The sequence below is a fragment of the Sarcophilus harrisii genome, chromosome 4 (genome assembly GCF_902635505.1).
Source record: "Sarcophilus harrisii chromosome 4, mSarHar1.11, whole genome shotgun sequence".
Lineage (NCBI taxonomy): Eukaryota > Metazoa > Chordata > Mammalia > Dasyuromorphia > Dasyuridae > Sarcophilus > Sarcophilus harrisii.
Window position 1 is genome coordinate 190,335,121 of NC_045429.1, and position 24,519 is coordinate 190,359,639.

Genomic DNA, 24,519 nt, shown 5'->3' on the forward strand with positions numbered 1-24,519 from the left:
CAACAACAAGAGTTGTCCATTCTCTGAAAACTCAATCTCCCAGTACAAATGGGTAGTCCTGCCAGGAGATCATTATGTACTTCAATAACAATACTGATGGACCTGGCCATCTTTAGCAATGAGATGAACCAAATCAGTTCTAATGCAGCAGTAATGAACTGAACCAGCTACAGAACCATTACATCCAATTCCCAATCCCTATATTTTTGCCTGCCTGCATTTTTTCATTTCCTTCACAGGCTAATTGTACAATATTTCAAAGTCTGATTCTTTTTGTACAGCAAAATAATGGTTTGGACATGTATACTTATTTTGTATTTAACTTATACTTTAATATATTTAACATGTATTAGTCATCCTGCCAACTAGGACAGGGAGTGGGGAGAAGGAGGGAAAAAATTGGAACCCTAAATAAAGAGTTCTAGCTGTTGCTTTGCTATTCATCTATACAATACAAATGATTCCCATGTGATTAAATAAAGGCCAGGCTAATGAGAATAGGGAAGCCATTGATTTTAATATGACCTTTATTAATATTTGATTTAAAAGTAGTTTTGGTTTAAAAAGCAACTCCATTAATATTTGATTATCTTTTACAATAAAGTTTTATTTAGCTTTCTCTTCCCTAAAAATTTTGAAAGTTGATATTTTCCTTAAATACTTCAAAAATCCAAATAAGAGGTTAGGGAGTGACAGCTTCTCTCAGCTCATATCCTGCCCTATACTTTTCCTGGGCAAAAAATAAAGAAGTTGAGCCAGAAAAAACACTAATTTTCCATTCAATGGAACTGGTTTGGGATTTTAAAACCTATCAAGAATTTTATAGAAAGCTTTATAATTCCACTGGTTACCTTTCCCTACAAAAATCTGTGCTAAATTCAACAGAGTAAAGTTCAAAATCCTATTAATAATAGCCTTACAAATGCAGAGCCTTGCTTACAAGTGCATTTTGGTACTGAATTGATAAGAACTTTGTTAGACAGCATATTTAAGCATATCTAAGACTTTTAGTGTCAGCACAGATAGAGATTAAAATATTGAGACAAAAAATAATAAATACCTGTCCTGTGCCTGATAAACTTCTGAATGATCCCAGAGTGGAAGCAAAAAATGGCCCAGTACCTAATCCTAAACAGTCATGCACAAACAAGTTCTTCTATTCCAAGAAAGTATCAGCCCACACAGACAAGTTTCCACCTAACAGGCAGATTTCTATCATAATGAAACAAATGCCTTCTTGCATATTAATTGCTGTCTTTCTGACTGGCTACCACCTTCAGCACTATTCACCAACTTTTGATATTTGCAATTTTTATCACAAGTAATTTTGCCAAGATGTCCCTTTCTATAGAGTAGCAAGAAACTAGCGGATAAAAAAAATTAACACCGTAAAGATAAAGTGAAGGCAGATATATGCAGAGTTACAAACAACAAATTAAAGATCTCAGAGGCAGTGGCAAATATAAACCTACCTCCTTCTCATATATTATGGGAATTTGGTCATTCATGCATTCATAGAGAATTTGAGTATAAGGAGAATATAGAATATTTCTGTATTCTATGATCTTTTCCTCAAGGAGCATATTCTAATGAATGGAAATGAATGACCTGAAGAGGCAAGATGATAGAATGTCATGTGATAAGGACAGGAAATAGTCTAGTTTGTGGGAAGAGTTGCATTCAATAAGACTAGAAAAGTAGTCTGGAAGCAGATTATGAAAGACTTTATATTTAATCTCAGAGGCAAGATTGGAGTTGTTCAGGTAAAAGAGTGATATGGACAAACCTGTGTTTTAGGACTGTCACTTAAGCAGGTATGAAGAAGATATTCAAGAGGAGAAAGATTGGATACAGAGAGACCAATGAATAGGCTATGGAAATAGTCCAAAAGAAAGATGATGACAGCTTGGAAAAGAGTGGTGGCTATTCAAGTGGAAAGAAGATGAGAACTGTTGTAGAGGTAGACTGACAAGGCTGTTTAACTGAATATAAGATGCAAGGAAGACAAGAGTTGGTAACAGCAGCCAATAATTTAGGCAGTAATAGCACCAATAAAGCAACTATAAATATCTTTTATTTACAGAACTAGTCTATGGTGTCAACAATGAAACTGTATAGCTCCTTCCACATTACTAAATTCCTCTTCTAAAATTGAGAAATTTCTATTTTATAAGCAACATTCGCTGTCCTAAACCATTTCAAAGTGGACCTGGTGAAAGTATGGATAGTACCTAAGATAGATAAGCCTCTTCTGTTTAGTGAGTACTCAGTCTCCTCTATCATATTATATTGGTAGCCTGTGTTCTGCTATGAAACAACTAGCCAGGTGCATAATAATATTATGTTGACAATATAACAATAGCTAGAGAATGAAAGTGGAGGAAGACTAACAGAGAGGGAAGAAAACAGTTAATAAGAACCTCTTATGTATAACCACAAACTGAGCTGTGACACATCAGTGAATAGATGATTAAGATTGTTTCAGCTGCCAAACAAGGATTTATGATGGGGAGCATATCTTTTATGTTGATAAAAGAAGAATTTCTCCCATGAGAAATCCCAAGCTTCATTGTCTGTAACACAGGCATTGATCCTAAGGAACTAATTATAATAAAATTCCAAGGTACGCAAACATCTTTGTTTTGATGGGCAATAGTAAAAAAGAAACTTGGAATATCAAGGAGAATTATTTTTAAAACTGGCATAAAGAATTGTATGCTTAATTCTTTTTATTTATTTATTGGTAAGGCATTTGGGGTACTCCTAGTAAGTATTAAAGGTCTAAAGTGGGATGTGAACTCAAGTGCTTCTGCTCTATTGACTGAATGATCTAACTGCCCCTAGAGTTCTTAATTTGTTGTAAACTATTATGGCTTATGTACTATGTTTTTTGTACTAGGTTTGCTAGAGTATAAAAGAGACTAGAAACCTAGTTTCTATAATTCTTTTAAGGATTTATGACAATTTTTAAGAGACAAACACTGACAAAGTCAATTTGATCTAACTTGAAAGAAAAAAATCGCAATATCAGCATGGCTTTCATCTACAGAGTTTAAAGCATTTTACATAAATCACTAGGTTCAGTATCAGTCCTGTTTTCCTAATGAAATACCAATACAACTTCTCTAGATTTTCTGACTCAAGCTAAAAGGGTCAGAAATAACCCAGATATTATTAAGACTAACTTTCTAAAGACAAAATAAGCTTGTCTCAAATTACACTCTGATGTTTTTCGATGTTAATTGCAATCTATTCAAAGATAGTCCAATATTTATTTTTGGACGAAATTTATGATGTCATTGTTTTAGGAAAGTCCTGGAAAAAAAAAAACCAAACTCTAGAAAAGCAGATGGTAAGTTGCTCTGCAATTTAAGTTCTTGCAAGGGACCTCAAACTATGACCCGCGGGCCAGATGCTGCAGCTGAGGACGATTACCTGCTTCACCCAGAGCTATGAAGTTTCTTTATTTAAAGACCCACAAAAAAAAAGTTTGTTTTTGCTATAGTCCGGCCCTCCAACAGTCTGAGGGACAGTGAACTGGCCCCTTATTTTAAAAGTTTGAGTATCCCTGTGAGAGTTGCCTCAGGTATTTAGAAGTGTCTTGGCCAGTGTTGGGTAAAAAGGTAAAACTTGAACCCAGTCTCTATGATTCTGTGGTCAGCTCTTTATCCACTATACTACACAGAGAGACTATAATCTTTTTACAAATGTAGATTACAATCAAATTTGTCCTTTGAAAATATATCATGTGATTTTAAAAGTTATACCAGCAATTTGTATTCAAAAAGCATGCTCAAACTTTATCAACACAACACTAAAAATGAATGTTTCTTATATTTTGTATCTTTTAGGGAAAATAAGACTACTTGACTGAAGAAACTTTTGCTCACATAATCAGAATACTAAAAGTTGTAATATTCTGTTGTAACCATTCTATTAGTAAATGACAGACATTACTTCATGGTTTCCTGTTCTTCTAATTCATCATGCAAAATAAGTATGCTTCTTCCAGAAACACGTCCATCCTTTCTTCCCACCTACCCTCTAGAATCTGAACTCACATAAGCCAAAATTTACTTCTCAAAGCTCTGAGCCGTATTTGGTACTCTCATCACTCAAATCTTTCCAGTTACAGCTGTCATCATTCTCCATAAATTCTGTCATACTTTTCTGCATACTTCTAAATAGTCAAAATATCTTGGTGCTTAAGCGTCCCCTTCCCAACAAATGTGATTCCCACACATCAAATTTTTCCTGATACTTAATACTGCCAAAATGCATCCATTTACAATTTAGTCTAAGTTCTTATTAGCAATATGGATGACTAATTTAAACTAAGATGATAATAAGTAATACTGTGTAATGTATTATCCCTCTCAGACAGCATCTGCATTTCTATATGGCTTTATTGCTTTAAACTAAGAACAAAGTAATCAAGGAATTTAGAGCGCTTACAGGACTACTACTGGGGCAGACTCTTTGGAATTAAGGGACCTGTAAATTAATCCTGATTCTGATTGTATTCATTGTTCTTCAGTAGAAGATGTCATTTGCTACTTCCTACAAAGTTGTACGGAATCAAAAATGTTATCACTTTGGGTTATTGGGTTTTTTTCCCGAAATTTGAAACTTTAGAGGCCAAGCTTGAAAAGCTAATTTGAACCCTGAAAAAATTAAAACAAAAAAAAGCCTTTCATTTTCAAAACATATGCATAATTTAACAATTCACACTTACAAAAGTTCAATTTTCCTCCTTCCCTCCCCCCCCCACTTCCTAGATGAAAGTAATCCAATGTTAAACATGAGCAATTCTTCTATACATATTTCCACAATTGTGGTGCACAAGAAAAAAAGATAAAAAGGGAAAATGAGAAAGAAAATAAGATGTAAGCAAAAACAACAACAACAAAAGTGAAAATACTACAATGTTGTGATTCATATTCAGTCCCTACATTGTAAGTACACTCTGGGTCAATTGGAATTGGCTTGAATCACCTCACTGTTGAAAAGAGCCACATCCATCACAATTAATCATCATATAATCTTGTTGCTGTGTACCATTCTAAGCCCACTAGAAACATTGCTAGGTCAAGGGGTATGCAAGCTAAGTTTGATAGCCCTTTGAGCATAGTTTCATATTGCTCCCCAGAATGGTTGCTTCAGTTCAAAACTACACCAACAATGTATTAGTGTCCCAGTTTTCCTATATCCCTTCCAACATTCGTCATTATCTTTTCCTGTCATTTTAGCCAGTCTGAGAGGTGTATAGTGGTATCACAGAATTGTCTTAATTTGCATTTCCCTGATCAACAGTGATTTGGAGCACTTTTTCCATATTTTTTCATATGATTAGAAATGGTTTAATTTTAAATTAGAAATGGTTTAATTTCATATGAAAATTTTTTGTTCATATCCTTTGACCATTTATCAATTGGAGTATAGATCACAACTTAATGATCAAGTGGTATGCATTCTTTTAAAATTGAGTCAGTTCTCTAGATTTTAGAAATGAGGATTTTATCAGAATTTTTGGATGTAGAAAAAAATTTCCCAGCTTACTGCTTCCCTTCTAATCTTGTCTGCATTGATTTTGTTTGTACAAAAAACCTTTTGTATAGAAAACAGTTAATACAGAAAGTGTGTTATTCATATTTCATACCTTTCCATTTTATTATTGGATACATCAAGTTTATAATTCCTGGGGCAGCTAGTTGGTATAGTGGATATTGTGTGACCCTGCCCAAGTCACTTAACCCCAATTGCTCAAAAAAAAATGTAACTCCTTATTAATGATGACTTCTTGCCTAGTCACTAACATGTTGATATCAATTATCAATTTCTGCTTTTCTGATACTGAGTTCAATAGTACAGTCAATTTCTTATCAGTTGAAAAATAATACTTTTCCATTTTCCCTTAGCTTTCATCTCTACAACCTTGTAAAAGAATGCAGCTGCCATTCCAAGGCCAGTTTTAACTCTGATGCAATTCAGTCAGTAACTATCATATTAATCAATGAAATTCCTCTTGTAATCTTTCCCTAGGCCAATCTTAGCATTCTTAATAAGTATTCCTGCTTAGCTCCATAAGTATATAATAATCAAAGCAGTCTTTTTTTTTTTAAAGCTACTCTTCTATGACAGTATGGAATACCCTCAATGTTTCAAGAGAATGAGGCATAGCATTTCCTTTTTAATATCAATTTTCTCCCTTACCCTGCCCTTCTTTGCAGAGATGGGTAATACAGTGCATATAATAATATCAGATTTTTCTTGATGTATTAGGTTAATTTTACTGAATTTTTCCCTTTTTTTATTCTTTGTTGTAACAAATGATTCTCTGGAAGGAAAAAATATTCAATGTAAAAATAAAGATATTTTAAAAAGAAATATTTACTTAAGGCAAGTTTTTACCTCATAGCACATATTCAATGTTCAGCTGTTTCAGTCATGTTTGACTCTGTGATATTATTTGAAGTTTTCTTGGCAATGATACTGGAGTGGTTTGCCATTCCTTTCTCCAATTTACTTTACAGATGAAGAAACAGAGGCAAATAAGGTTAAGTGACTTGCCCAGAGTCGTAGGGCTAATGAGCACAGGGAACGTAGGTGGCTCAAGTAGTGCCAGACCTGCAGTCAGGGAAACTCATCTTCATGAATTCAAATTTGCCCAAACATTTACTAGCTGTGTGACCCTGGGCAGAGAATTGGACTACAATTTTCTTATATGTAAAAGAGGCATTGGACTAGGGGACCAATAAGGATGCTATCAGTCTATAATCCTATTCCATGTCTAACAAAGAAGCAAATTTTAAAAAAAGCTTTCCTAACATATCAGACCTAATCAAAATCAGATAGACTGCCTCAGAAAGTGCTGAAGCACTGGAGGACTCCATATTGCAGATGATGATTTGAATTCTATGTAGCAGAGATCTTTGCTACATTGGAGTAGATAGTTCAAGATCCCTTCTGAAGTTTTATGATTCTGAAAGGAAGCAGATCTAATTTAAAGAGCCCACAAAACAAAGCATTTCATTAATGGACAGAAGAAGTAAGTTAATTTGGGGGCTTACATATGTAGCAAGAGTAATATGGGGTATAATCTTCATCCAATGGGGTTAGATGGAATTCACAGAAAAGTTTAAACTAAATTTGACAGTAATAAAAAGAAGGAAAGATGTTATGTCTTGGAAATAAATGCAGCATGATAGGGTCAAAACAGTTGACAATTTACTTAATCAAAGTATCCTCTAAAGAGACCCACCCATAAATAATCCACCCATAAACAGCTTCTGATTTTCCAATTATCTTTATTCCAGCATCTTCAGGGGAAGAGATGGCAACCTCTCAGCTCCACTTCTGTGGGACCCTACCTCAAGTAACAAACTGCCCACCCCAGGAATTAATCATGTGGCAAATTAACTCAAAATATAGTGCCAATTTCACAGATAAAATTGAGGATGGTAAATTAGGGAAGTCAAAATACCCTCAGGAAAATCTACTTACAAATTGCAGCCCAAAGAAAGTTTCACTACTGAAACAACAGGTGCAGAGATTTTTGTTTTAATGATTGTACCTATTAATTAGCTTTTACTTCTTCTGGTGCAGCAGCACTAAGATAAATTATGGGCTTCTTCAAAAAATCTGGCCACACAGGCTTCAGTTCAAAATCTTACTAATTAATGGAGAACTCTAAAGACTTCTTGAGGCACTGAATGTGACCTTTGACAGTTATTAATGGAAATACAGAGGTAGGAAGAACAAACAATGATAGGCAGAGAATGGTAAATATTTGTTTTTCCTTCAAGTGCTCCAAAAAGAGTATTTCCTACTTGGAAGTTTTTTGTAAAGATCACGTATGTATCTTAGCAAAATTCATACTAAAAGTTACTACTACTTTCTCTCATCTCTCATCAGTAAACTGGGCCAAAAACATATAAAAATAAAAAGCCTGAATTGTACTATTTTTCAAAGAATTTCAATGAGAGGAAAGAAGAGATTGAGTTTCTTTCTAACCCAAAGTGTGATACAAACTCCCACACTTCCTAGCCACCACCCAGAAAGGATTCTGTTCATTTGTTTTGCATGTTTTACTTTCAAAATAAATAGATTCTTTACAAAGGCACTATTCAACAAGAATAAGGTGCTATAATGAAAGCCTCCAAATTTATGCTGGCAGGATACACTAAGCTTCCACAGCCAATCTTCATCACCTGAAGTTTACAAGCACTTAATTCTTGGCAACTATGAAGCAAAGGGACATTTCTATTCTATGCTCCCCTCTGTATTAAATCTTGTGAAAGAATCTTTTATTTTCATAGCACTTTTTCCTAGGGCTTCAAAGTGATTGTAGGATTTTTTAAAATGATAATGAGGGTGCAAATTGAGATGTACTTTTAGACACAGCCAATGAAGGACTTTTTTTTGCTAGAATATGCAAATTTTTACAAGGGTTTTGTTTTTCTTTTTATTCTCAGTGGGAGAGAGAAGGGAAAATAGATTTCTAATAATGAGAAAAAATTGAATAAAAAATGAAATAAAAATGATAATGTCATACTATCTTCACATATGGAAAATTATAACATCATTCTTCCAACTGTGCCTATGTTCTGTGTTTCTTTCATGGTCTTCCTCCACTGTTATTTTATTGGTGCAATGGTGACATGAAATGGGAATCAAAATCAGTATCTCTCAAACTAACACAGGACAGATACCTCCTACATCCTGTTAGCTTTCAAGTAGTTGACAATGTTCTTATCTGTTCTTTTCTATTTCTACTGACAACTATCCCAGTACAGACCCCTTGTTATCTTCTATCAATGCTATCACAAAAGCCTCCTAAACAGATTTGCTGTTTCCAGTGTTGACTCTCAAATTCAACCTACAAATAACTGCTAGATTAGTTCTCATTAGGCCCAAGTATAATCCAAATTATTCATCTACTCATAATTCTCCATTATTTACAATATTTTTTAATATTATACAAATTATATAAATAAATACAAAAAAATATTTTTTTCACCCTACCCATATTATGTGGCATTAACCTTCCATAGTACTTTTTTTGGGGAATTCTGATGTATTTATGGAACACAATATATACTACAACTGTGTCAATATCTAATCCCTGTTAATCCCTGTTAATAGAGGAACAATATCTTATCTCTCCCATCATACTCATCAATACGTGGCTGACACATTGAATATTTGTTGTCTTTTAAAAGCAATGAAATCTCTCTACAATCTAGCTCTGATACTTCACTATCTGACCAAAACCTTTTATTACTCTCTCTTCCTATGTCTCATCCTCCTAAACTTATTTCTTTGCCCTTGTTGACACCTCCAATCCCTCTACCCCACAGTAGCTTCCCAGATTCTTATCTCAACCACATAGTTGGTCATTTCAACTCTACATTGTTCTTGATTCTTCATATTTCCCATAGATCCAAGAAGTTGCTAAATCATATTGATTTTATGTATAGAATGTCTTTTCCTACTTGTGCACTTCTTTCTATTCATGGCCACCCTTACTCCTAGTTCAAATTCTCATCACTTTTCATAAACTATTTATGCCTCCACACTCCAATCCTATGACTGCTGGAATGATTTTCCCCCAAGGACTAGCCTGATCATCAACTCATTTCTCATAGCTCACAGCTCACTAAATGAAATCCTTCATCTGGTACTTAAAACCTTTCATAACTTGGCTTTAATCTACTTTTATTATATATTTCTCCCCTTCTGGCATTTTATGAGGAAGCAAAACAAGCCTTCTTCTAATTCCTCACATACATGGGAAAAAACAACTAAATTATCCAAATATTAATAGGAAATTAAGGCATGATACCATCCATTTAACAGGAGAATAAAAAGAAAGAACTGACTTATACTGAATGTAATGGGATATTACTATGTAGGCAGACTGGAAACCTTTGCCCCTACTCTCACCATATTTTTCATCCCTGGAGACTTCAAAATCCTGTCCAAGTGGCCACATTTCTTAGCTGCCCAGTCCACATTTATTAGATCTTCCCACAGTGGGAATTAATGGCTAGGAAACCTTCTATTTCCAAATTGTACCCTAGAGGTCAAGGGGTTCTACATCAAAGCTGTTCTGATTATGTAAAACACCAAAATATATATATTTTAAAGTAAATGTGGCTTAAAAAATAAAAGTAAATGTAGTATCAGGATATAGCATTGAGAAAAATAGAAAATTACTTACTTTTAAATCACTTATTTAAAGGATCACGTTTAACTATATGTGCATAGAATGCTATAACAACTCTACAATAAAATATACTATATTAATAGTAAGCACTGTAATGCAATTATCTTTATTTTAAGCTGCTAAATAATGCATAGATCTAACTCATCTGACAGAAGATGGCCAAGAAAAGAACCTAAAGTCTTGTGCTACAAACATGAAAAAAGTAAATTAAATCCATAAGCAGGAAGATCAAATATGGTGCCAAAAGGAGCCAAAATCGGCCCCTGTAATTATTTTGCTTATTTACATGCGATTATCTCAATTTTAAAACTTATTTGTGAGTTAAAACATATCTTAAAATAAACATGTTTATTTTATGCACATACAGGAGACTACTTTCAGTAATCTAAAAAAAGCCCCACCAACATAAAAAGGAGAAATGGAGAAATGCTTCATGAAATCTGAGATAGTGATGTTGCAAGAACAGCAGTGCAAGCAATATAAGCAAGTTTCCCTTTGAGGGACTCTGAATTATCAGAATAAGCTTCTTAACATGAACAATTATAAGCACAACAACCTATACACTTATTTTCCTGTTTAGTCTGTTTCTTATTTTAGACTTTATTTCTATTACTACCAACTTCAAGTTCTCTTTGATATAATTTAATTTTTATAAATAAAAGCAGATCATTAGTTAAGTAATACTGTTAAAGCACTGAAGAGAGCCCAGAAAACCTTAAGAGATTTTTTTTTGGGGGGGAAGGAGAGTTTGTTTTTAAGAGAAACAGGGTGGTATAAAAGAATAATAGCTTAGGGATCAAGAGACCCATATTCTAGGTTACCAATTAGTCATGTAGGCAAGTAATTTAACTTCTCTGAATGTCAAGGTTTTCTCATTTATAAAGCAAGAGGATAAACTGTGTTAGTAATACTTTTCTTCCCAATATTTTAAACAGGAAATTATATATCTGTCAAAATGCTCACTGTACAACAATGCTCATTATAAAACACTGTACAACAATCCTTCATTACAATTCATCTCCTCTATTTTGCTCCCAATTTTCCTTAATCCAATAAAATTGTATAGCCTCATGTATCTGGATCAATATTTAAGAATTCTATTAATATGTTCTAAAGTGTATAGTGGTCTTTGGCCAAATTAGGTTGGGAAGTAAAGAACTAGAAGGGACTGATAAGATGATGTTGGAGCTAGACTGAAATTTAGAAATAATTTGACCCAAAACCCTTAGAGGAGGAATCTGAAGACCCAGAAGTATAAAATGATTTGCCCAAAAGTCACGGAATGGATTAACTTGTGATGTTATGGTGGCCAAGAGGTTCACCTAGCTCAGAGTTGTTAGTCTGGGCAGGAATCTGGCTCAGTCTAAGGACACAAATGAAAATGCATAAGGTAACTTTAGGGAAAGCAGTGAAGTCAGTTTTTTTGTTTCTTCCCTAAACCTCAAATCAAGGATGAGGCTATCTCCTAAGAGTTAATAATTTGTTGTAAGGATTAGCATGAGACTGACAGAAGGAAAGATAATGGGGAATATTTATGGCTACTACTAGATGAAGGTCAGGGGAACTTGGATTTGAACTCAGATTTACAGTGTCTATGTAAAGCTAACTTTTCCCTAAAATTATAAGCCAGAGTTAGGTGGTTATATATGAATAACCACAAGATGAGCGTATATACCAACTAAGACAGGGATAGGGAGAAACAAAGCCTATAAAGGTCAGGTGGATGGAAGAAGAATAAAACATAGTTTAATGGATATTATAATACTAAATTCAGATTTTGAGGGAAACACTTGATCAGCCAAGTCATTGTTCATCCAAAGTACTTAGATTGGTGCAAATCTACTTTACTCCATGAGTTCAGAAGAGAATGAAAGAAGGAAAAAGAGCAAGACAAGGATTTTGGCCTTTGTTTTACTAAATCCAAACCCAGCGTGCCTTTCCCTACACCAGTTTGCCTCTTTTCCTTCTTGATTCCAACATTCTGTGATTCTTCAATATAACCAAAACAATCAAGGAATTCTGTCAGCACTGAAGTTTTCAAACTTTTGAATGTATAGAATCCTTTCATTGGTTTTTCACATTTTATTAAGCTCTTAATATATGCCACACACTGTGCTAAAAGTTGAGGATAGAAAAAGAAAAGTGTAATAATCTCTGTCTTCTCAAGGAGCTCACATTCTAATTAGGGAAGATGACACAAGAGAGTTCTATTTCAGAGGAGATATAAAGAGAGACCTGATGGATGGACATGAATGACTTAAACTGGCAACCAGAGCTAAATAATTCTGGAGACTTTTATGGAAATAAGAGAGAAAATTTTCATCAACTAGGAACTTGGTATTTTCCTGCCTTGTTTCATTGTGTGTGTGTGTGTGTGTGTGTGTGTGTGTATACACATATATGTAATGAACTTTACTGACATCAATGCAATTATTGCAAAGAACAGAGAAAAATAAATATCATGAAATCATGAATCTCTCTTATTCATCCTGCCATTCATTGAGTGAAACTGCCATTGACTTTTAATGGCTTTAGCCAACAATCTGCTAAAAGTTTGCTTCACCTGAAGACAACAGAAATCATGTCTGTCCAAACAAGTTCAAAAGCCACATCAGCATTTGTGTCAATTATGTAAGGTTGTGACAACATATGTAGCTACTGCATTATTCCTTTCCACACATGACCATGAAAAGAGTGCCAATTGCCTCCGTTCTAGAGGAAGTAAAAAGTAACACCCCTAGGTCAAAGTATCAACAGTTATTAAGACAACTTAGAGATCTAACTCATTAATGTCATACGTTCTCATCTGAATCAAGGATTTAGTACAAATTACAAAACAAAGCAAGGATGATTTCTATCTGCAGATCTTCTGGATCAGATCTTCAGAGTTGATCTTGAAATGAGGATGAGCTTCATTTTCCCTTTCTCTAAGGACTTTGCAGCTAATGTTCTACAATATTCACAAGCAGAACAATATTTGTAAACAGATCCACCTGCTGACTTGAATTAATAGCCACAAAGTTCTTCTGGATGTCCACTTGTTAGTGATGTGGTGAGAAGATTCTTGTGTAGCTATAATTTGGACTAGATATTCTCTGGGATCACTTCCAGTTCTGAAATTATGTGATAAAAAAGCAGGTAAGTTTTCCCAATTAGAAAGAGAGAAGCAGCTGGTTACAACTCTTATAGGAAACAGATATCAGATAGGGAACTGTGTCCAAAAGAAAATAAATATGCTGGATTCACTTGTTAAATATAAGCATCTCTAAGAATCACTATTAAATGATTTACCTACAGCTAAAAGAGAGATATGGGGGAAGGTGTTCTATGAAATGGCAATCAGAATTGATGGAGATACAAAATTTTAAAATAGCAATAAAATATTTTAAAATGTACTAAAAAAAGTTCAGGATAAAAGGACAGTTTTCTTATTAACTTAATGTTAAATATATGTACTTTCCCCCAAAAAAATTCTAACATTTCTGTGTAGCTGAGATGAAACTAGGATTTATGTCTGACTCGGGCTAAGGCTCTTTCCACTGCATTTCCATTCTATTAATTGTTTAGTTCTAGCTTCAGACATTAAGGAATAGGATATGATATGGCTCAACAAGTATGAAGAATCAATAGATTGCTTGTTGGTGAGCTGACCATCACTCAAGAATTTAAATTGGGAAAAATAAGCTCTCAAAACTATCTCATAACACACTTAAGAAATTTCATTAAAGAGAGATGTCTTTAACACATTTGTTTGTTAAGGAATTTTGAAATGACACTTAGTTATTTTATTACTTTTCACTACTGGTAATTTGCTACCAGTAAACAGAGAATGTTTCAACTCCTAAAAAGCTAGATACTGATGACAGAGAATTTTAACAAAGGCAAATAACTTGGGGAAAGTGTACTTTTGATAGAAGTCTAAGCTGTACATTTATGCAAAGGAGAAAATAAAATTAAAATGGTTTATTCAACCAATGGATAAACATTGATATATTAAAAAAGAGAGACACTTTTGGGTTGACAGATTTAGCCCCAACTTCCTGTACCTTCTATATTTACTGTATTAAGGTTGAGCATGATGATCATGTACTAATAAGTTCCTGAGAGGATTGCATCAGTTAACTACTCATTCTGATATGAGATTATTATAAAGCAAGATGAAACATAAGAACCTTTTACTTAATTTAAGGTAATGGCTGATGGTCTGGGCTGGAGTAGAAGAGGATACAGAAGAGAAAGGGGGAAAAAAACTATTATTTAGTGATACGTTTCTTTATTTTTACATTTAATTCATTTTTTTTCATACCCAGATTCTTTGAAAAGCATCAGTTGTTTAGCAGATTAACAAAGCAGCTACTGTCTTTTTTTCCCCCATAAGGAATAAGCCCTTCCATTGTCATGAGCAAATGATGGGTTTTGCTTTTCAATGTAAGCCATCTGTACAAGAAATGCATAAGCAATACAAGAGTGATGTTATTTTGAAAAAAGGATAGAAAGTAACTATTGTCCAGATTCATGTTGGGAATCAGACTAGTGAAAATGAAAGAGTGCTAAAGCTGGGATCAAAAACCTGGGTTCAAATCCTGTTTTGCTGCTTATACCCAACACACTCTACTTCCATGAAACTCAGTCTGTAAAAGGTACAAATTGGACCAACTGGACTCTAAGGATCCACTTCTAACTCTAAATTCTAAATAAAAAGAATTCAGTCTGAAATAAAATACAACTTGGCAAAGTATAAAAGGAAAGAGTTGTACCAAATGATGTCTTTAAGTTCTCTTCTAATTCTAACATATGGAGAGCCTGAGATTTAATCAATGTCTTATTGAATCTAATAGATGAATAGTGGTAATACTATAGATTACAAGAGCTGTCATTCACACACACACACACACACACAGTTTTATTGTATATCTAATTCATGGGATTAGTCTTTTGCTTTTATAAACTATTTTCACAAAGAATTTATATTCCCATTTTACAGATAAACACACTAAAATAAAGAATAAAAAGACTTGCTTACATTATAAATTAATTAATGGCAGAGTATCAACTATAATGCGCTTCCACATCATGGAGATTAAGGGAATGATACCCTGTGATCTGAAAAATCCATGTAAAATTTTTATGCCCTCCCTTCATGTGAGAGAAATCTGAAATGTTGACAGATCCTTACTGCAAAATTTGGGTCAAGTATTTGGTCTTAAATTCTATCACCCACTGGCTTTTGTGTGTGGCTTTTGCAAAACTCCCTCAAAAAGTCCCATTTAATTTCTTCTGTCAACCCTCTATAAAAAATACACAAAGAAACACAAAAATAATCTCTACCCTCAAGGATCAGATGTTTTAATGGGGGAATTGATGGAATAGAGCATTCCAAACAAGGACAGTTAGTACTTGGTAGTTCTACCTACTACAAGACTTTTCTCACTCTAGTCCGTGCTCCAAGACTTCAAAGTGATTTCCCTAAAGTTATTACATCATTCTCCTACTCCAAGGACTCTGTTATCTCCATAAATCAAATAAAAATCCTTTCTTTGACATTCAAAGCTCTTTATAACCTAGATGCCGCATTGCTCTTTCCCTAAACTACTACCTTTCTACCCTGCCAGCTACTCAGTCCAGTGGCACTGGTCTCCTGGATGTTTCATGAACAAGAATCTTAAGCTTCCTCTGACGGCCCTGCATGTCTTAAATGATTTTTCTTCTCCTCTCTACTTCCTGTCTTACCTGGCTTCCTTCAATTCCCAACTAAAATTCTATCTTCTAGAAGATATTCCCAATCCTTCTTAATTTTATTGTGCATTCTCTGTTGATTTCCTATTTATCCTGCATATAACATGTATATTTGCATCTTTTCCATTAAATTATATCCCCCAGTACTTTCTTCATATGCCCAGTAGTTAGCATAGTATCTGGCATATACTTGTTGTTAATAAATGTTTATTTGCCTGACTGACTAGTATAAAGCCACAGAGAAGGAAAATGAGATGGAGTGTCATGTTTGAAGAATTGCAAATAGGTCAGTTTCAATGAAATGTTGAAAGCAAGGAAGTAAGCAAGGAGAAAAGAGAGGAAGGGGACACATCTATCTGGTTTAATTTGCCCCACACACACACACACACACAAATTCTTGCTACAACTATAACAAATGGTCATCCAAACTGCATCAGTGATAGAAAATTCTCAATTCAACATGCCTAGTCAATGGAGGGGCAGGCACTGGTTGAAAATATTGTCCTACATGGCCCTCTTCAGCAATGAGATGAACCAAATCAGTTCCAATAGAGCAGTAATGAACTGAACCAGCTACACCCAGTGAAAGAACTCTGGGAGGTGACTATGAACCATTACATAGAATTCCCAATCCCTCTATTTTTATCCACCTGCATTTTTGATTTCCTTCACAGGCTAATTGTACAATATTTCAAAGTCCTGTTCTTTTTGTACAGCAAAATAACTGTATGGACATGTATACATATATTGTATTTAACTTATACTCTAACATATTTAACAAGTATTGGTCAACCTGCCATCTGGGGGAGGGGGTGGAAGGAAAGAGGGGAAAAATTGGAACAAAAGGTTTTTCAGTTGTCAGTGCTGAAAAATTATCCATGCATATATCTTGTAAATAAAATCCATAATAAAAAATTTAAAAGAAAAAAGAAAACAATGTCCTAAAGCACAGTTATCCTTCTATGGTCTGATCCAGATGAGAGAAATAAGAAAAAGTCTCTTTCTTGCCATTCCTAAATAAAGATGTTTCCACTATTAGAATCACTAAAATTTCAGAGCTAAAAAGGACTTTAGAGGAGACCTACCTGAAAAAGAATTCCCTTGTACAACATTCTCCGTAATCATCCTTGAAGATTTCTAATGAGAAAAAAGCCAATTATTGTTCAAGGTAGCCCATTTTATTTTGGGATAGCTAAAAATAGTAGGTCCCCTTATATCAATCTCTGCAATTTACATCCAGTACTCATGGTTCTAGCCTGTGGAATCAATCAGAACAAATCTATTCTCACTTTAAGCTTGCCTATTACATGAAATAACCATCAATTTTAACTTCTTGTCCTTCCCAACAAGGTAGGTTCCCTCATTGAGTCTCATTTCTACTTTATTCCATTTTTACCTCCCTTCTTTCTTTTTGTTCATACTTCTACTTCTCCCCTTACTTTTCTACAGGTTCTTCTAGAACTTCTAGGGATAGCTAAGATGGTATCAGTAATGGATAGAGCACCAGCCCTGAAGTCAGGCTTATATCCTGAGATGAGGCAGGGGGAAGGAAGGGAAAAAATTTGGAACAAAAGGTTTTGCAAGGCTGAATATTGAAAATTATCTATGCATATGTTTTAATAAAAGGCTTTAATAAAATAAATAAAAACATTCCCCTCCCCCTCAAAAAGATTTAAGAACATCAATCCAAATTCTACATTGACAAATAAGTCTGGGCACTTTCAAACAAAACCAGCTAGCTGGACTCTCTAGTCTTCTAATTTTCATAATTGTAAAAGAGAATTAAATTACATATTAGATAATCTTAAGCCTCCATACCCTTCTAAAATGCTATTTCAAATAATCTATTACAAATGAAGAATGGCATGGCCAAAATTTAGACATGTTAAGTAGAAATAAATAGTCCTGTAGGGCAGGTAGATGTTGCAGTAAAGAGTGTGCCAGACCTGGAACCGGGAAGACTTGAATTCAAATCCAGCCTCAGAAACTTTGTGTGACTCTGGCAAGTAACAACTCTGCCTCAGTTTTCTCAACTGTAAAATGAGCTGGAGAAGAAAATGGTAAACCATCCCAGTATTTTTACCAAGAAAATCCCAAATGGTGTCACAAAGAGTTGAACAGGACTGAACAACAACAAGCAGTCCTCTAAATGATAGTTAAGATTCTATTAGTTCAGGTCAGAAAGTCCCTTTGGCTCTGTAAAAGATGTTAATGGTATTTATTGCAAACAAATAACTTTAAAATAAACAACCAAATACTTACAAAACTAAGAGCAGTCTAAAGCTTTTATTTATCCAGTGTACAAAAGTTTAAACCAATCAAGTTGCTCTGGCTTTGATCCTCCTACCAGTTTTACTTCAGATTTCTAGGTAATTGTACTAATGCAACTTTTCCTGCCAGGCAGAACATGTAATCAATATGCACATTGCCAATAGGAGGCAGCTAGAGCTCTGGTCCTGGAGACAGGAAAAATTCATTTTAAATCCAGCCTCAGACACTCACTGGCCATGTAGAGCCTGGGCAAGTCACTTTACCTCTCTTTGCCTCAATACACTGAAAATATAAATGATAACCACTCCAGTGTCTTTGTCAAGAAATCCTCAGGAAAAGTTGGATATGGCTGTCCAACAAAATAGGTAGAAGGCACAATTTGAAAGACTCGCATTTTCCACTAGCAAGTAGGAAGTCATTATGCATCTTTCATACAAAACAATGCCTCTTAAGTCAAAAAAATCTAGGGTTCAAATTCTAGTTCTGCCATTTATTACCTGTGTGATCTTGGTCAAGTTATTTGGCTTACTCCCTTAGTCTCAGTTCCCAGCCTACAAAATGATGTGGATAGATTAGATGGCCAGAGCTCCCTTCTAGTGCTAGATCTATGATCCCTGTGATAGGCAACTTTTGATAAAGTGGATGAAACCTTAGGGAAAAATTTTTGTATCAAATTGAAGAAATATGCAGAAATACAAGGTAAGGAAACAGACTAGTTCAGTTGAAGAAACAAAAACTTAAATATCTTCCAGCTGACATTCAAAACTGACCAAAGTTTGACTTATTTGATATTAACTAAGAGAGGCAATAAAGGGCCAATACATGAAGTCTTTTCCAGGACAAGAAATTAGGCTATGTATGAAGACTAAGCAAATAGATTCAGGGACCAACCAGAGAAAACATAATCTATGATCTTTTCTTAATCCAAATCATAGTTGAAACCCTAATTTCCTCTGAAATGATGACCTTTCTGAATATATAGTTGATATCTGATATTAAGATTAGTGAACTAATTAAAATCAGATACTTGTGGAATTTAGCTAAGTACATATCTCTGTAGGAAAATAAATAGCATCATACATACTCCTCTAGAGAACTACTATAACAGAAATGCAAGAAGAGAGCTTTGTAAAATGTCAAGCATCAATATCAGCTATTATTTAGAGTAAGGTATACTACTTATTGTATTTCATGGTGAAATTACTTTTGTGAAATATTAAATATGATAACAGAGAAACAATAATCACTCTTATTTCCCACATACACTAAAAACTGACTCCAAGCTATTTTTGTTTTTCCCCCAAATCTTAATACATGATTATATAAAAGCCATTCTGGCCCAAGGATTCTGAAGCTAACATTCTTGTTATGTGCTGATACAGGAAAAGTAAAGGAAATTTGAACATAAATTAGTATAAAATTCTTTCATGTCTCAAATTTCATTAATTCACTTTCTATCAAATTAATCTAATTAACCTAACAGCCCCTAAAATTTATATGTAATTTCTGCCAACTCCGTATTCCTACTAATTAACTGCACACTGGAATGTGACATGCTTCCATAATCTGAATTAACCTTTTTTATTTTATATAATCCCAATCAGAAAGACCATAGTAAAATAAATTCTCTTCATTATTAAAATATAAAAAGACACGGCCTAACTGGTATAAATTTTTCAATCATTTCTTTTAAAAGAATTCTCAATCTTATAAAACTGGTTAAAAACATAAAAGGCCCTTGATTAAAAAAGCTATTTGTTAGAAATCATGACTACCTTGAAGACACTGCCAGAACTAAGTTTGCTATAAGCTATTAACCATTTTCTAACTTTCCGAAACACACACACATACACACATCCAGGCATGCACGCATACATAAGCAAAGACCCTAAATGCCACATTTTTTGCCGCAGTTGAAAAAATACTTCTGAAATATGAACATTGCGAGTATCTGATATATTCAATAATTGTTTTCTTTATTACTTATTTTCACTTGAGTTATTCCAGTAAGACACAGGGATTTACATAAAGCCAAAATCTACTAGAGAAATGTGCCACCTTCATAGTTAATGTGGCCCACCTTCCCAGAGCAAAAATCTTCCCCAAAGAATTCTAAGTTATCCTAAGAGATAACTTCTCTTCTCTAATATCATTGGTTTATTTTTTTTTTAATTTAATAGCCTTTAATTTACAGGATATATACATGGGTAACTTTACAGCATTAACAATTGCCAAACCTCTTGTTACAATTTTTCACCTCTTACCCCCCCCCACCCCCTCCCCTAAATGGCAGGATGACCAGTAGATGTTAAATATATTAAAATATAACTTAGATACACAATAAGTATACATGACCAAAACATTATTTTGCTGTACAAAAAGAATCAGACTCTGAATTATTGTACAATTAGCTTGTGAAGGAAATCAAAGATGCAGGTGTGCATAAATATAGGGATTGGGAATTCAATGTAATATCATTGGTTTAAAAATGCACCGAGTCTCCCACTGGGGTCTAATACCACAGATCCACTTTTACAAGGGATGTTTAATATACTTTTATACTTTACATGTATGGGACTACCTGCCATCCAGGGGAGAGACTGGGGGGAAGGAGGGGAAAAGTTGGAACAGAAGGTTTTACAAAGGTCAGGGTTGAAAAATTAACCATGCATATGTTGTCAATAAAAAGCTATAATAAAAAATAAAATTTAAAAAAAAGGGATGTTTACTTTGAAGATATATTAATAACAAAAATATGTACATTACCCCAAAAGGCTGTGTGCTCTTTCCTATCCTACTCAGTCTCTTATGAGACAAGTTCATACTCAGCTCAGTTTCTCAATAATATTGGTCCTACCAAGTTCAGGGTCTAAATGTGTCAATAAGTCTTTGTCTGAGTTACCACTGGACTGGTTTCTAAAAGGAATTCCTAGAGCATCAATACTGACTGAATTGCCTACAAAATCTTGCCACCACTCTCCCTTCACTTAAAATGGAAAAACAAAACAAATAAAAATTCCTGAATATACAGAGCCACAAGGCCTCTAAAGGGAGTCCTGTCTCTCACTGGAGACATGAGTGAAGGAGTCAAGGAGACTCACTAAGAGGAAGCAATCAAATGGAATGAATTCCTGAGGCAATTCATAATAGTCTCTTTCGAAGGCTCCCCCAAATCTAGTTAAGTAGCTAATCAAAAAAATTTCCCCAATCATGTGGTTATGAGAACCAGTTATAATATTTTTGCATTCAATGTGTCTTCAAGGCATTGCCATTACAATGTCATCACAATTCTCCTGGAAATTGCCATCAGAGGTGCACCTAGGCCAGTTCCCACCGTATATGGATCATAAATGGGAAATGCTTCTACTATATGCTACAAATGTCTTATTTGAAAACTATTACAAAAAGATCCTGGTAGTAGGACAAATCTGAAGTGGCACTTTGTTTGATTTAGTTCAAATGGCCTAAATGTCATTTTCAGTAATTCTGATTGTCAAAAAGTTACCCTATTCTAGATAGTAAAGCTCCCTCATTCCATGAGCCTTGCCCTAATATCTTCTCATTCTTTCCCCAGCTTTTTTCATATTCCTTGATACTCAAGACAAAATAAAATCAAATCTAGTATTTGAAATTCAGAAAATTTCCAATTAATTATGTATTGCTATATATTCAGTCCATAACAAAAGAGGAATTCAATTCTCCTTTAGGACATCTGACCAGAGACAGAATTGTGTGAAATTGGTTCAGCAGCTCATTATATTATGCCTGAAGTCCTTTGCAAACAGTCTGCTGATAACCTATACTTGTTTATATAGCCTTCCAGTCATGGGGTGGGTAAGGGAAGAAATCGATGTTGTCAAAACCCAAAAAAGGATAAATAACCTATCAGTTGCCAACATTTACCAGGTATCTGTGAACTGTCTGTTTCAAATTCCAGCACTAACATTAACCTTGATTAATAGTTAATCCCTGCCCCCCAAATTGAGAGATTTATTAGCTTTTTATAAGTGCTTCATTTCTTTTAAATGCAATTTCAGGGGAGAAAATATTCAAGTGCAGCTCTACCTTCTTCTCCAAACCACAAAAATCTAGCTCAAATTTGAGATACAAGGAGATCAGTGTCCTATTTATGTTTGCAGATTCTGTTTCTTCTAATGAATAATGACCAATGATTCTTTTCTATTAGCTTTAAACTCGTAGGTTGAGAAATTCTGTATTCCTTCCAAAGACCTTGACAAGGAAATATATCATTCCATGTGAGAAAATAGACATGTGTGCCCTTGCTATATATTTTTCCTTTGCTATATTTTAAATAATATGTCACAATTTTAGCTACTTTTATTAAAGACAAAGCACCTCTTTTGAGTGAGGCATTTTATTGAAGTTCTGATCTATCTCCTTTATTCCTTTGATAATGCAAATATCTCTAAGCAACCAAGGAAAATGATAGTGGCTGTCCTTCCACAAATGTTTTAATCTCATGAAAACTAGAGGGCACAATTTATCTGTTCTACACTGACCTCTTTTTCATCATTTCCTAAAACATTCTTTAGTGCTAAGCACATAGTATATAATAGGCTCATAGATTCACAGCTTTAAAAAAAGGGACTTTTTTAGAGATTCAACGCTGTCATTTTAAAAGAAACTAAAGCTCTAAAAGAAATTAAATGATAGAACAGGGACTCCATTCTAAATCTAGTTACATTTTGATTATTTTTAATAAATACTTGTTGATGGAAATATATTTTTAAGCAGAAAAATCAAAGGATTTCTCAATGTACCAAAAGATTTCTCTATTACAAGCTGAAAATTGAATGAATTTTATGTTATCCACTTTTAGTAACTAAAATTACAAACACATACATAATATGCAATTTATCCAAAGTTACTGAGAGAGCTTCAATGAAAGCTTTGCCCAAGTCATACTTATTCGTTGCATTAAATAAGAATATGCAATGGTATCTAATCGCTCTTGTTCCAGATTTAGAGAAAAATGTTACCAAAGAAAAAAAGTTGAAGGCTACATTTCCAATCACTTATAGTTAAGCTTACAATAATATATCAGTTTTGACAGTTCTAGAAAGCAATTCTGTGAGTTGGTAGGAGAACTAAGGAGATTTCCTGCTCAACAGAGTAATTATTCAAAGATTAGTGACCAATGATTCATCAATCCTCTTAAGTGACTATGAATAACAAGGATTAGATCACCTTGACTTTTTCTCCTCAAAGATTATTATTCTCAGCTCCTGCTAGACAACTGGTCATCATGATGAATTAGAGAAAGAAAATATACTAATTGGATTAAGTATTACTTTTGCCAGATTTCCTTCCAGGCAAAAGAAAAGTCCATAATATTCTACCTTTTTAAGAGGCTTGGCTTTTTTTTATCCTCTAAATTCAAGTAACAGAAAATTACCATGATACTTGAACTAGACAATAATAAATTACCTATGAAACCAAGTTATTACTGTCAGTCATTTTTTTAGTCATATATGACTTTTTGTGACACCATTTGGGATTTTCTTGGCAAGACACTCTCCAGGTCATTTTGTAGATGAGAAAATTGAGGCAAACAGGATTGACTTGACCAGGATCACACAGCTAGGAACTATCTGAAGTTATATTTGAACTAGTCTTCCTAATTCCAGGCCTAGTCCTCTAGCCACTTCAACACCAATATGTCTTGTTAGTGAATAGAAGAATGAAATTTAATTCAATTTAAAAAGTGTGCTGTACGAATGTTTGTGGCAGCCCTTTTTGTAGTGGCTAAAAACTGGAAACTGAATGGATGTCCATCAGTTGGAGAATGGCTGAATAAACTGTGGTATATGAATATTATGGAATATTACTGTTGTGTAAGAAATGACCAACAGGATGATTTCAGAAAGGCCTGGAGAGACTTACACAAACTGATGCTGAGTGAAATGAGCAGGACCAGGAGATCATTATATACTTCAACAACAATACTATATGATGACCAGTTCTGATGGACCAGGCCATCCTCAGCAACGAGATCAACCAAATCATTTCCAATGGAGCAGTAATGAACTGAACCAGCTAGGCCCAGAGAAAGAATTCTGGAAGATGACTAAAAACCATTACATTACACTGAATTCCCAATCCCTATATTTATGCCCACCTGCATTTTTGATTTCCTTCACAAGCTAATTGTACAATATTTCAGAGTCTGATTCTTTAAAAAAATTTAAAAAAAAAAAAAGTGTGCTGTATGCCAAGCTAGATCATTACTGTTGTTGTTTGTTCTTCATATTCAAGAACTAATG

General features: G+C 34.2%; 1 protein-coding gene across 1 annotated transcript in view; it reads right to left on the reverse strand.

Annotated features, from left to right (window-relative positions):
• Nucleotides 1-24,519, reverse strand: part of SLC16A10 (solute carrier family 16 member 10) — a 102,681-nt gene that overhangs the window by 51,901 nt on the left and 26,261 nt on the right. The gene's annotated exons all lie outside the window — the stretch shown is intronic.